Source organism: Dromiciops gliroides, chromosome 4 (assembly GCF_019393635.1).
Source record: "Dromiciops gliroides isolate mDroGli1 chromosome 4, mDroGli1.pri, whole genome shotgun sequence".
Lineage (NCBI taxonomy): Eukaryota > Metazoa > Chordata > Mammalia > Microbiotheria > Microbiotheriidae > Dromiciops > Dromiciops gliroides.
Window position 1 is genome coordinate 448611281 of NC_057864.1, and position 12175 is coordinate 448623455.

Here is a 12175-nt window from a genome sequence, read left to right on the forward strand (position 1 = left end):
TGTCTTATTATTTTCTTTCTTTTCCAGACTAAAAATAGTTCTTCTTTGCAAAGAAAACAGAAGCAAAATAATAATTAAGTATCTCTGTCATTCATTATCATTATTCCATCCACAGCAAATAGTGGTCCTGCCCCTTCTTTGATACTTCACCTTTTCCAAATAATTTTTTTGGCAGCGCAATGAGGATTAAGTGACTTGCCCAGGGTCACACAGCTAGTAAGTGTCAAGTGTCTGAGGCCATATTTGAACTCAGGTCCTCTTGAATCCAGGGCTGGTACTTTATCCACTGAGCCACCTAGCTGCCCCCTTCCAAATATTTTTTTAAAACACCCTTTTTGTTTTAAATCTTTCTTAATCATAGATCATAGAGGGGGGGAAAGGGACCCACATGTACCTTAATTTATTCTGAGTTTTTGAACTACTCATACTGTTATTACAAGGCCATGCCACAGTTTTCAATTTGAGTTTGTTCCTTATATATCCATATCTCTTTAAACAACATCCCTTCATCAGAATTGTTTCTCTACATGTCTTTAGAATTTTATTCTTAAAATTTTTCCTGTCCTTGTGAATTGATATCCTTCCAACACATACTGGCTGTGTGACCTTGTTCTAGTCACACATACCCCTTGGGGGTGTTCTAGTGCCCAGATCACTCTATAATTATGACCTCTATAGGTGAATTACATCAACAAAAGGAGTTTCTTCTTTTCACTAATGAAATCACAGATATGAATCAAATTGGACAATGAGGATTTGTGTATTTACCCAAAGAAGAGAAATCACTTGTTTCATATATTCCATCACCATAGATGCCAACTATTCAAATGTGTTTCATCCAAACATGTGTTTCTATGACCAAAAACATTCGCCACCTATTGATCAGCTTCCTGGAAATGAGAATTATCTGACTTGGCCAAGTCAAAGCTGTTGTCTGAGCTCCTGTGGACATGGCTACTCACAGTTCCATAGGGGAGAGATATGTGATAAATGCAAAGATACCTGGAATTAGAGGGAATATGAGTTTAATTGCCCATTTTTTAAAGCTGTAACAGAGATACAAGTTACACATCAGTCCTTACTGTAGCTAAATTGGGAAATTATTTCTATTTCAAGTTCAAAGTCCACCACTATTGAGGAACAAGAAAAAAACAAACAAATATTTAGCTTAGATACACCTTTCCTAAAGGTACCTGAAAATATAGTAGCCCACATTGTCTGTCCTGAGTAACTCTTAACCATAATTTAAGGGGCTAGCCCTATTCTCCTGGTAGGTCCAAGCATTCCTTGAGGGAGCACCTTTATCTTCTCTCAGGTGCAAGGTCATTTTTGCTGATGATTCTGGTCAATCCTAAATTTCCTGCCTGAGGGTTTGTATGTGGGTTAAAACTACTGGGACATAACTCCACGGCTGGGAGCCTGGGATCACAATGATAACAGGGAAGCTCCTCTTGATTGCAGCTGGAGTGTCAGACCTTTGGGAATGGGGCCCACCTGGCCTCGGTCCTCAATCAAAAGGAAGCCACAATCATAGCCAAGTACATCTGGAGCTATCAGTGAAACCAGTCTGTCTGGATTGGTCTCAATGACTCCCAAAAGATAATCTTTGGAAGGGATTTTTTTTTCACTGCCCTCTTAGAAATGGCTTAAATCCTCTATCTGGAAATGGGTCTGCTGGCCCACTGATAAGGTGAATAACCACTGTTTACTTTGGCAGGTTTACAGGAGTATGCTGGTAAATGATTCACTATCAGTGCTTTGAGAAGGAAAAAAAAAAGGACCCACAATGTACTTTCAAGGTTAATCTGCATTTTTGAGTAGACAATCAACAAAACAATAAAACCAGCCCTGAATTCATTTGCTGATTCTCAGGTGTAGTAATGCACAATTCACATAGAATGTGATTTGGCTTGAGTGCCATGGTTTCCCAATCCCTATCCTGAAGAATCAAGTAAAAATAAGTGAAACAACAATTTCAGCAAACTTTCATAATATAAAATAAACGTACACAATCATCAACACATAGAATGTGATGAGTTGGTTGCAAATGTCCATGTATGAGGAGCTCATCAAACTCTGGACAGAAATGGTTAGTTGTCATTCTGGAGAGCAATATGGACTTATGCCCAAAGGGCTATGGGGCTGTGCATGCCCTTTGCCTCAGAAATACCATTTTTGGGTCTTTTTCACAAGGAGATCATAGAGTAGGGAAAGGGACACACATGTACAAAAATATTTATAGTTGTTCTCTTTGTGGTGGCAAGGAATTTGAAATTGAGGGGTGTCCCATTAATTGGGGAATGGCTGAACAAGTTGTGGCATATGAATGTAATGGAATTCTATTGTGCTGTAAGAAACAATGAGCAGGAGGAGTTCAGAGAAACCTGGAAGGACTTGCATGAACTGATGATGGGTGAGATGAGCAGAACCAGAAGAACATTGTACACAGTATCATCAACATTGTGTGTTGATCAGCTGTGATGGACTAGATTCTTCTCACCAATGCAATGGTACAGGAGAGTTCCTGGGAACTCATGATGGAGGGTGATCTCCAAATCCAGAAAAGAAAAAAGAACTGTGGAGTGTAGGTGCTGATTGAACCATACTATTTCTTTTGTTTTTGGTGCTTTTGTTTTTCTATTTTGAGGTTTTTCCTTATTGCTCTGATTCTTCTCCTATAACATGACTAATGCAGAAATATGTTTAATGTTATCTTATATATATATATAACCTATTTCAGATTGTCTGCTGTCTAGGGGAGGGAGGAAGGGAGAAAAATCAGAAATTGGAATGCTTGTATAAACAAATGCTGAGAACTATCTTTACATATAACTGGAAAAAACAATAAAATACTTTTATCAGAAAAAAAAGAAATGGTTGGTTGTTAGTAGAATGTAAACTCTTTGAGGGTAGTAATTATTTTACTTTTGTCTTTGTAGTCTCAGGGCTCAACATAGGACTTGGCACACAGTAAATGTTCAGTTGTTGTCCAGTTGTGTCTGACTCTTCACAACCCCGTTTAGGGTTTTCTTTTTCGTTTTTGTTTTTTGTTTTTTGTTATTTTTCTGCATTAGTCATGTGAAAGAAGAATCAGAACAAATGGAAAAAACCTCAAAAAACAAAATTAGAAACAGTATCTGAAAACTAGCTGTTCATATCCTTTTACCATTTCTCATTTGGGGAATGACTTGCATTCTTATACATTTGATTTAGTTCTTAGGGTTTTCTTGATAGAAATGCTGGAGTACTTTGTCATCTCTTTCTCATTTTACAGATGAGGAAACTGAGGCAAACAGGGTGAAGTGACTTGGCTAGGGTCACACAGCTAGTGTCTGAGGCCAGATTTGAACTCAGGAAGATGTCTTCTTGATTCCAGGCCCTACACTCTATCCACTGCACCACCTCAGTATCCCAGTGCTTAATAGTTATTTATTATTTGAATTGAATTAGCTCCATGGGTAGAGTTCTGTTATAGTCTAGCACAATATAGCACTTCAGAGAAGGGCTGGTGACTGGACATGATACTTCTGAGTTCAGGGCCTCATTACCTCTTGGAGGTCAAAGTTCTCATGACACACAGATGCACACAAAAGTTTGCATATACAAACATACATAAAGATTTGACTCTCCTTTTTTATTGACATCAAGGGTCTACCCTAATTACCAAGTTATGCTCACCACTTTCTGCTTAAACAATATAAAAGACTGGCTGTATGAGGACATGATGATGGACACACACTATAAAGAACAAGAAGAGCCTGGATCAAGAACAAGCTTGGTATATGCAGGAGACCATCCCAACTATATTCTGGCAGGAACAGAAACATTCATTCTCTTTGACATCTCCTTGCCTTCACCTGTCAGGCCCAATCATCAGCTCATGAGTCCTATTTACTCTACCTCCAGAATATTTCTCATCTATACCCTTTACCTCCCACCTACACTGTTTCCATGCTGGTGTATTTCACCTGGTGTATTTATCACCTCTGGCCTGTACTATTATAATAGCCTCCTAACTGGTCTCTCTGCCTCCACTCTCTTGTCATCCTTTATACAACTACCAAAATAGTCTTCCTATCACATAGGCCTGACCCATCATCACTCTACTCAAATACCTTCCAGGGCTCCCTATTAATTGTAAAATGAAATACAAACTCCTCTGACTGAAATGTAAGAACTTGGAGAGAGCATTCAGTCAACCAATAGGCATTTGTTAAGCAGTTATGTGTGTCAAGCTCAGTACTGGAGATAGATGGATAGATAGATAGATAGATAGATAGATAGATAGATAGATAGATAGATAGATAGATAGATAGATAGATAGATGATGGATAGATGATAGATAAATAGATAGATACATACATACATACATACAGCAAAATGACTTATTACAAAGGACTTAGGAGCACATGGCTATGAAGTAAAGCTAGAATTACTCTTCTAAAAGTAGTTTCACAGTGAAAAAGAAGAGAAATATAGGACAACAACTTAAATAATCAGATCAAAGGCAGATGGTTTTTGGTTTTGGCTTTTAAGATAATAACAACACTTTAAGATTTGCAAAGTTCTTTACAAATATTATTTTATTTCTCCTCACAACATCCTTGGCAGGTAAGAACTTTTATTATTCACATTTTATAGTTGAGGAAACTGAGGCAAACAAGGTTAAATCACTTGCCCAGGGTCACTCGGCTAATCTGATGCTAGTTTTCAACTCGGATCTTGGTGACTCAAGCCTAGCACACTATGCACCAACACTGGGCCTAGAGTTAGGAAGATCTGAGTTCAAATCCAGCCTCAGACACTTACTAACTGTATGACACTGGGCAAGTCACTTAGCCCTGTTTGCCTCAGTTTCCTCATCTGTAAAATGAATTGGAGAAGGAAATGACAGACCACATCCTTTAGCTGCCTAGAGAATACCTGAGAATGTTTGCATGTATAATGGAAAGAACCAGATGAGAGAAAGAGCATGAAAATGGAAGAAAGGTATTGATTGATGGAGTAGGGTCCTTAAGGAGCCAGGAAAGCACTGGGCCCAAGGACACAGAGGGAAGGGTTAATCTCAGCAAAGATGCAAATCCCTTCGTTTTGAGATGGGAGGGAAGGACAAGATGTCTGAAGGCATAGAAAGGATGGTATTCTAGCGTAAATGTTTCTCTCATTTTACCGGTTGCTTGCAGAACAACAAATGGAGATGGATTGATGGAGGCTTGTATCTCTTCAGTCTGGTCTGACGGGTCTTACTCTGTAAATAAAGCCTGTGCTAAGATGGCTTATGAGAGTGGTAAGTACTGATGCATCATCCGTAGCAGCCTTTAACAGCTGTTGGCTCTTTCTTTACAGGTCTCTAGGTGGCACCGTAGATAGACCACTAAGCTTGGAATCAGGAAGATTCATCTTCCCAAGATCAACTCCAGCCTCAGACATTTGCTAGCTGTGTGACCTTGGGTAAGTCACTTAAACCTTTTTTTTTTTTTTTGCTTCCATTTCCTCATCTGTCAAATGAGCTGGAGAAGAAAAAGATAAATCACTCTAGTGTTTGTGCCAAGAACACTTCAGATGGGGTCACAGAGTCAGACACAACTGAAACAACTGAACAACAACCAACAAAACATTCTATCCTTATTAAAAATGAACAGTGGGGGGCAGCTAGGTGGCGCAGTGGATAGAGCACCAGCCCTGGATTCAGGAGTACCTGAGTTCAAATCCGGCCTCAGACACTTAACACTTACTAGCTGTGTGTCCCTGGGCAAGTCACTTAGCCCCAATTGCCTCACTAAAAAAAAAAAAAAAATTTTAAATGAACAGTGGGAACCATCCTGAAAAGCTTGCACTTGGGCACACATAAACACAGTCTCTAGCGCACATGCATACAGTAGTCCTCTGATATCACCCTCTTTTTTTTTTGTGCGGCAATGGAGGTTAAGTGACTTGCCCAAGGTCACACAGCTAGTAAGTGTCAAGTGTCTGAGGCTAGATTTGAACTCAGGTACTCCTGAATCCAGGGCCGGTGCATTATCCTCTGCACCACCTAGCTGCCTCCGATATCACCCTCTTAACCATTTACAATTCTGGGATTGCATTGGAGAGTCTTGTTCTCACCTCCATTTCCCTAAACAGGGTTAGTAACTGAACCTATGCGGAATGCCCTCTACCCATGTAGTTAGGTAACTTCTCTGAAACTTAAAATTCTGAGAGTTGCTTGAAGCACCTGAGATTAAATGATTCCCCCCAGGTCACAGTCTGTATAGATCAAAGATGAAACTTGAACCCAGCTTTTCCTGGCTATGAAGATAACTCTTAGGTATACTATATCATGCTTTCTCTCTTAAACTCAGTGAGATTAGATGGTGTAGTAGATAGACCTGGCTTAAGGCCAGAAATGTCCAAGTTTTATTTCTGGCATATAGTGGCTGTATAACCTGAAGAATCACCAAGTGAATCACCACCTCTCAGATCTCCAGGCCCATAGTGTCAAACTCAAAGAAAAACAAGGGCCACTGATCTATACATAATTATCCCTGCAGCGGCACATTGACTGTATTGAAAATAAAATATCATCTATATTTTTATTGTATTTTTATTTTATTAATATTTCATAATTACTTTTTAATCTGGTTTAAGCTGCGCTTAGGAGTGTAATGGGCAATATTCAATACCTCTGCTTAAGGCAACTCTCTACAACAATAAATTGCAAAGAATTGCCTCATGCATTAATAGAATAAGTTTTGTTGTTTCTGGAGGGAATTTCCTATACAATTATTCCTTCCACATCTCAACTTTCCCCATTGCAGTTTGGCATAAAAAATTGAATGGGGATTTTGGGGGAAGTTTTGCAGAAACCACAGATGACACATAAAAGGTTTAGAAACTCAAAACAGTACTTTGACAGACTGAAGACAGAGACAGGGACAGGGACATCACCCCCAACTAATGGAGGATCTCTGTGACTTTAAGAAATGGAAGATGGAGGTATAGGGAGTAAAGCAAGCTTTCTGAGCACATGGGCTGCTCGCCCCAGCTTTGTGGGATCTTCCTTCTCTGAGTTTACTTACCCTGACCCTTGTAACACCCAATGACATAGTCATTCTGATGAAAGAAATTACCTACATCTCTCTCTCCTCTCTCTCCCTCTCTCCCCCCTTCCTTCTCTCTCTCTCTCTCTCTCTCTCTCTCTCTCTCTCTCTCTCTCTCTCTCTCTCTCTCTCTCTCTCTCTCCCATAAATATGACTGTTATGGAGTGGGAGAGAGGGTCCATGTGGAAAGAATCATAAAGTAAAAGTGTGGTCTTTGAACCCTCAACAGCCCCAAATGAAACAAAGCCGGCTTTTGTGCACACAGCTATTTATTAAAAAGGGAACAGCAGAGCTCATGACCTAGATCTAGTCTGGTGGAGGGTGGACTTTGCTTTGTACCAGATACATATCCTTCTGGCAAGAGTTGTGAGGCTACACCAAATAGCCAGTCCAAGGTCCAAGGTAGAACAGGCAAACTTCTTCTTCTTGAAACACTTGAACAAAGACAAAAAAACTGGTCTCTTCTTAGTGGCTTTTCTGGGTGGCCTAGTAGCTGTCACTGTCAAATTTCAACACTGCTTAGATGGCTCAAGTTAAGCTTGCAAATTGGCTTTACTGGATTTCTACTTTTGTTATCTGATTCATGAACAAATCGATTCCTGTTAAAAGAAATATATAGGAGTGGCTAGATGGCGCAGTGGATAAAGCACCGGCCCTGGATTCAGGAGTACCTGAGTTCAAATCCGGCCTCAGACACTTGACACTTACTAGCTGTGTGACCCTGGGCAAGTCACTTAACCCCCATTGCCCTGCAAAAAAAAAAACACACACATATATATATATATATATATGAATATAAAAATGTGAAGGTTAACCTTAAAGCAGTCCTCTATTTTATTCTCTAGAAACCTGCTATTTCAATCACATCTCCAACCTCTTTTAGCAACAGGATCATTTGAAGTGAATGTTCCAGAGTTTGTTATAGATTGAGATTGTTATAGGACGGAGGAGAAAGAGAAGCTTTAGTTGAGACTCTTGGTTCCTGGACTCTTCCACCTTCAACCTTGCAGCCACTCCCAGGCTCTCTTGGAAAATAAGGGGGTAGGGGCTGCAGGGACTTTGAAAGAGTTCCTCAGTATGAATAGATAGTTTTCTGATGAAGAAATCAAAGCTATCTACTGCCACATGAAAAAATGCTCTAAATCATTATTGACTAGAGAAATTCAAATTAAAACAACTCACACCTATCAGATTGACTAATATAACCGAAATAAAGGAAAATAATAAATGTTGGAGAAGCTGTGGAAAAATTGGAACACTAATGCATTGTTGGTGGAGCTGTTCACTGATCTAACCATTCAGGAGAGCAATTTAGAACTATGCCCAAAGGGCTATGGGAATGTTCATACCCTTTGACCCAGTGGTACCACTGCTAGGTCTATATCCCAAAGAGATCATAGAGGAGGGGAAAGGACCCACATATACAAAAATATTTATAGCAGCTCTCTTTGTGGTGGCAAAGAATTGGAAATCAAGGGAATGCCCTTCAATTGGGGAATGGCTAAACAAGTTGTGGTATATGAATGTAATGGAATACTATTGTGCTGTAAGAAACGATGAGAGAAACCTGGAAGCACTTACATGTTGACTGAGAGGAGCAGAACCAGGAGAACATTGTACACAGTAACAGAAACATTGTGTGATAAGCAATGGTAATAGACTTGGCTCTTCTCAGCAGTGCAGTGATCCAAAACAATTTCAAAGAACTCATGATAGAAAATGTTCTCAACATCCAGAAAAAAGAACTGTGGATTATGAATGCAGATGGAACCATACTGTTTCCACTATTGGGCCATTTTTTCCTTCTATTTTGAAGTTTTTCCCTTCTGCTCTGATTCTTCTTTCACAATATGACTAATGCGGAAATTTAAAAACAAAAAAATAAAGAAAGAGTTCCTCAGTTACTGAGAGCCCCTCGTGACCCTGGAGATCTTAATTAATGGCATGGAAATTGGTCTTCTTCAGTACAGCTCAGAAGAGAAGCACTCTTAGATCAGAGCCTTGTAACGCCACCTGATACCAGGTTAGAGGAGGGCACAGAATCTTCCCCTTTGTCACATTCTTGTTTGAAGGAATTAGAACTGCAGGCATTAGAGATGCCCAGTGAGATGCAGGGAACTTTAAACTTGGGCATTATCAAAGAATTTGGTGAGTGAGGAGTTCTTCCCCATCTGAATACATCTTTAAATTGAAAATGTTAAATTAATGGTGGTCTCAGGAAAAGCCTTAGAGGCTTACTTCAGTGACAGCTTTGCTGGAATGAATCTGTTCAGAGGTAGATATAATTTGCTGGTAAAGCTTCATGTACTACAAGTAATCATTAGCTTGTTTTAGGGAATGTAAGTGGTTGATTAAATGGTGACTTTTAGCTAATGGTGACTTTTAGTCAATTACCTTAAAATGTTAGGTATGGGGGCAGCTAGGTGGCATAGTGGATAGAGCACTGGCTCTGGAGTAAGGAGGACCCGAGTTCAAATCTGGCCTCAGACACTTAACACTTACTAGCTGTGTGACCCTGGGCAAGTCACTTAACCCCAATTGCCTCACCCTCCCCCCAAAAAAAGTTAGGTATGGAATCTAAAATTGTTTTGACTTCACACTTCAAAATTATGCATTGCATTTGCCTTTTTGGTAAAACCAAGCATCTGTCTGATTACTAATATTACAATTTTAAAACCTTTATTATGATTAATAGAACTGAGATGAATTTTTTAAAAGAAAAAACTAAATGACTGAAAAATGTGGAGAACTAGACAGGATTTAAGAGGTCTAGTCCCATAAAAATGAAATGGTACAGAAGACTGCCTCGAACTCAGAAAAGTATATATCTTCAGATGAAACAGATCAAAATGTTGTACCAGAATCTTCCTCTCGTGGCTATACCCTCTGGATTCAAGATTGTGCACCTAGGACCTTTAAATTTGGATTTCACAGTCAAAACATCAAGTCCATCTCACTTGTTCTCGGTATAATTGTGTCTTTTCCCCAATTTTAAAATATTTTTAAAGTTTTGAGTTCCAAATTATATCCCTCCCTTCCTTCTTCCCCTCCCCCCCCCAAGACAGTAAGCAATAGGTTATATATGTGCAATTATGTAAAACATTTCCATATTAGTCATTTTGTACAATCAAGCTTGAATAAAAGGAAAAATGAAAGAAAGAACGTGAAAAATGGCATGCTTCAGTCTGTATTCAATCACTATCAGCTCTTTCTCTGGAAGCAGATAGTACACTTCATCATTAGTCCTTTGGAATTGTCTTAGATCATTGTATTGCTGATAATAGCTAAGCCATTCACAATTCTTTGTCGAACAATATTGTTGTTGCCATGTACAATGTTCTCCTGATTCTGTTCTTTTCACTATGTATCAGTTCATATAAGTCTTTCCAGGTTTTTTCTGAAATCAACATGCTTGCCATTTCTTATAGCACAATAATATTACATTACAATCATATACCACAGTTTGTTTAGCCATTACCCCACTGATGACCATCCCTCTGATTTCCAATTCTTATCCACCACAAATAGAGCTGCTATAAATATTGTTGTACAAATAGGTCCTTTTCCCTTTGAGGGGTGTCTTTGGGATGGCAAAATTGTGACTTACTGTCTCTCCACTAAAATATTTTTAAAATATGCCTTTTAATGTAGCCCTACAGCATACTTGAACAGTTTGAACTGTGTCCATACTGTTATGAAACTTCTATCCTCAATAAGATTATTATTTTTATGTGGAATTTTCTGTCTTAAAAACAAACAGCGGGGCAGCTAGGTGGCGCAGTAGATAAGGCACCAGCCTTGGATTCAGGAGGACCTGAGTTCAAACCCAGCCTCAGATACTTACTAGCTGTGTGACCCTGGGCAAGTCACTTAATCCCCATTACCCTGAAAAAAAAAAAAGTCCAAAAAAAAAAAACCAACCCAAACAGCTTTGTCTGTGAGCTCAGAGATTAAAACACCTACCTCACCAGAGAGAAATGTTACAGTTTATGGACTTTGGGCAGAATCAAGGAATGATTGGATCCCAAGGAAGCCTTCACTTTAGTATCAAGCAAGAGAAACTAGTGACTATACAGCTTCATATCTAGGAAGATAGAGGACTGCATGTTCCCTACTATAGCCTTGGAGCTTATCTGCCCTGCTGATTTCCCATTCTTTTACTTAGACTCTCCTCTGCATCATTCTATGGCAACATCAGTACTTTATCATCAGAATTACAAATCTTTTCATTGGCTTTCTTTTACTGACCATATAGCTCCTAGGAGATGCCCCTTTTTGAGTCTCAAGAGGTTAGAGTTAGGAATGATGGCAGTTACAGAGGCAATTAATGTCAATTAAGGCAGCTAAGTGGCAGAGTGGATAGAGTGCTAGCCCTGAAGTCAGAAGGACCTGAGTTCAAATCTGACCTCAGGCACTTACTAGCTGCATGACCCTGGGCAAGTCACTTAAGCCTGTTTACCTCAGTTTCTTCATCTGAAAAATGAGCTGGAGAAGGAAATGGCAAACCACTCCAGTGTCTTTACCAAGAAGACCCCAAATAAGTTCCTGACTTTCTATGTCCTGCTTTCAGATGAAACTGTTCTTTCCAATGTTTCCAATGATCTCTTGATTGTCCAATCTGATGACCTTTTTTCAATCCTCATCCTTCCAGAGCTGTTTCATCATTTAATTCTTTCAACTAACCCCTCCTCCTAGATTTTCCCTTCTCCCCAGATTTTTGTGACACTGCTCTCTCTTGTCTATCCTCCCATCTGTCTGGCTGATTCTTCTCAGCCTCCTTTTCTAGATCTTCACCTTTGTTACAGCCACTATGTGTGGATACACCATGACTGATCCTGAACCTTGATGACCTCTTCAACTCCTATGGCTTCAGCGACTATCCCTATGCAGGCAACAACCAAATCTGAATGTCTGGTTCTAGTCTCTCTCCTAAAACCCAACTCTATGTCACAAACCCCCTATTAAACATTTCCAGATGGCTTTTCCTTGGGCATTTCAAACTCAACATATACAAACCAAAACTTTCTCTTTCTTCCTAAAACCCTCCTCTCTAACTTCCCTATTCTTTTGATTATCATTCCCTTTTCTTATTAATA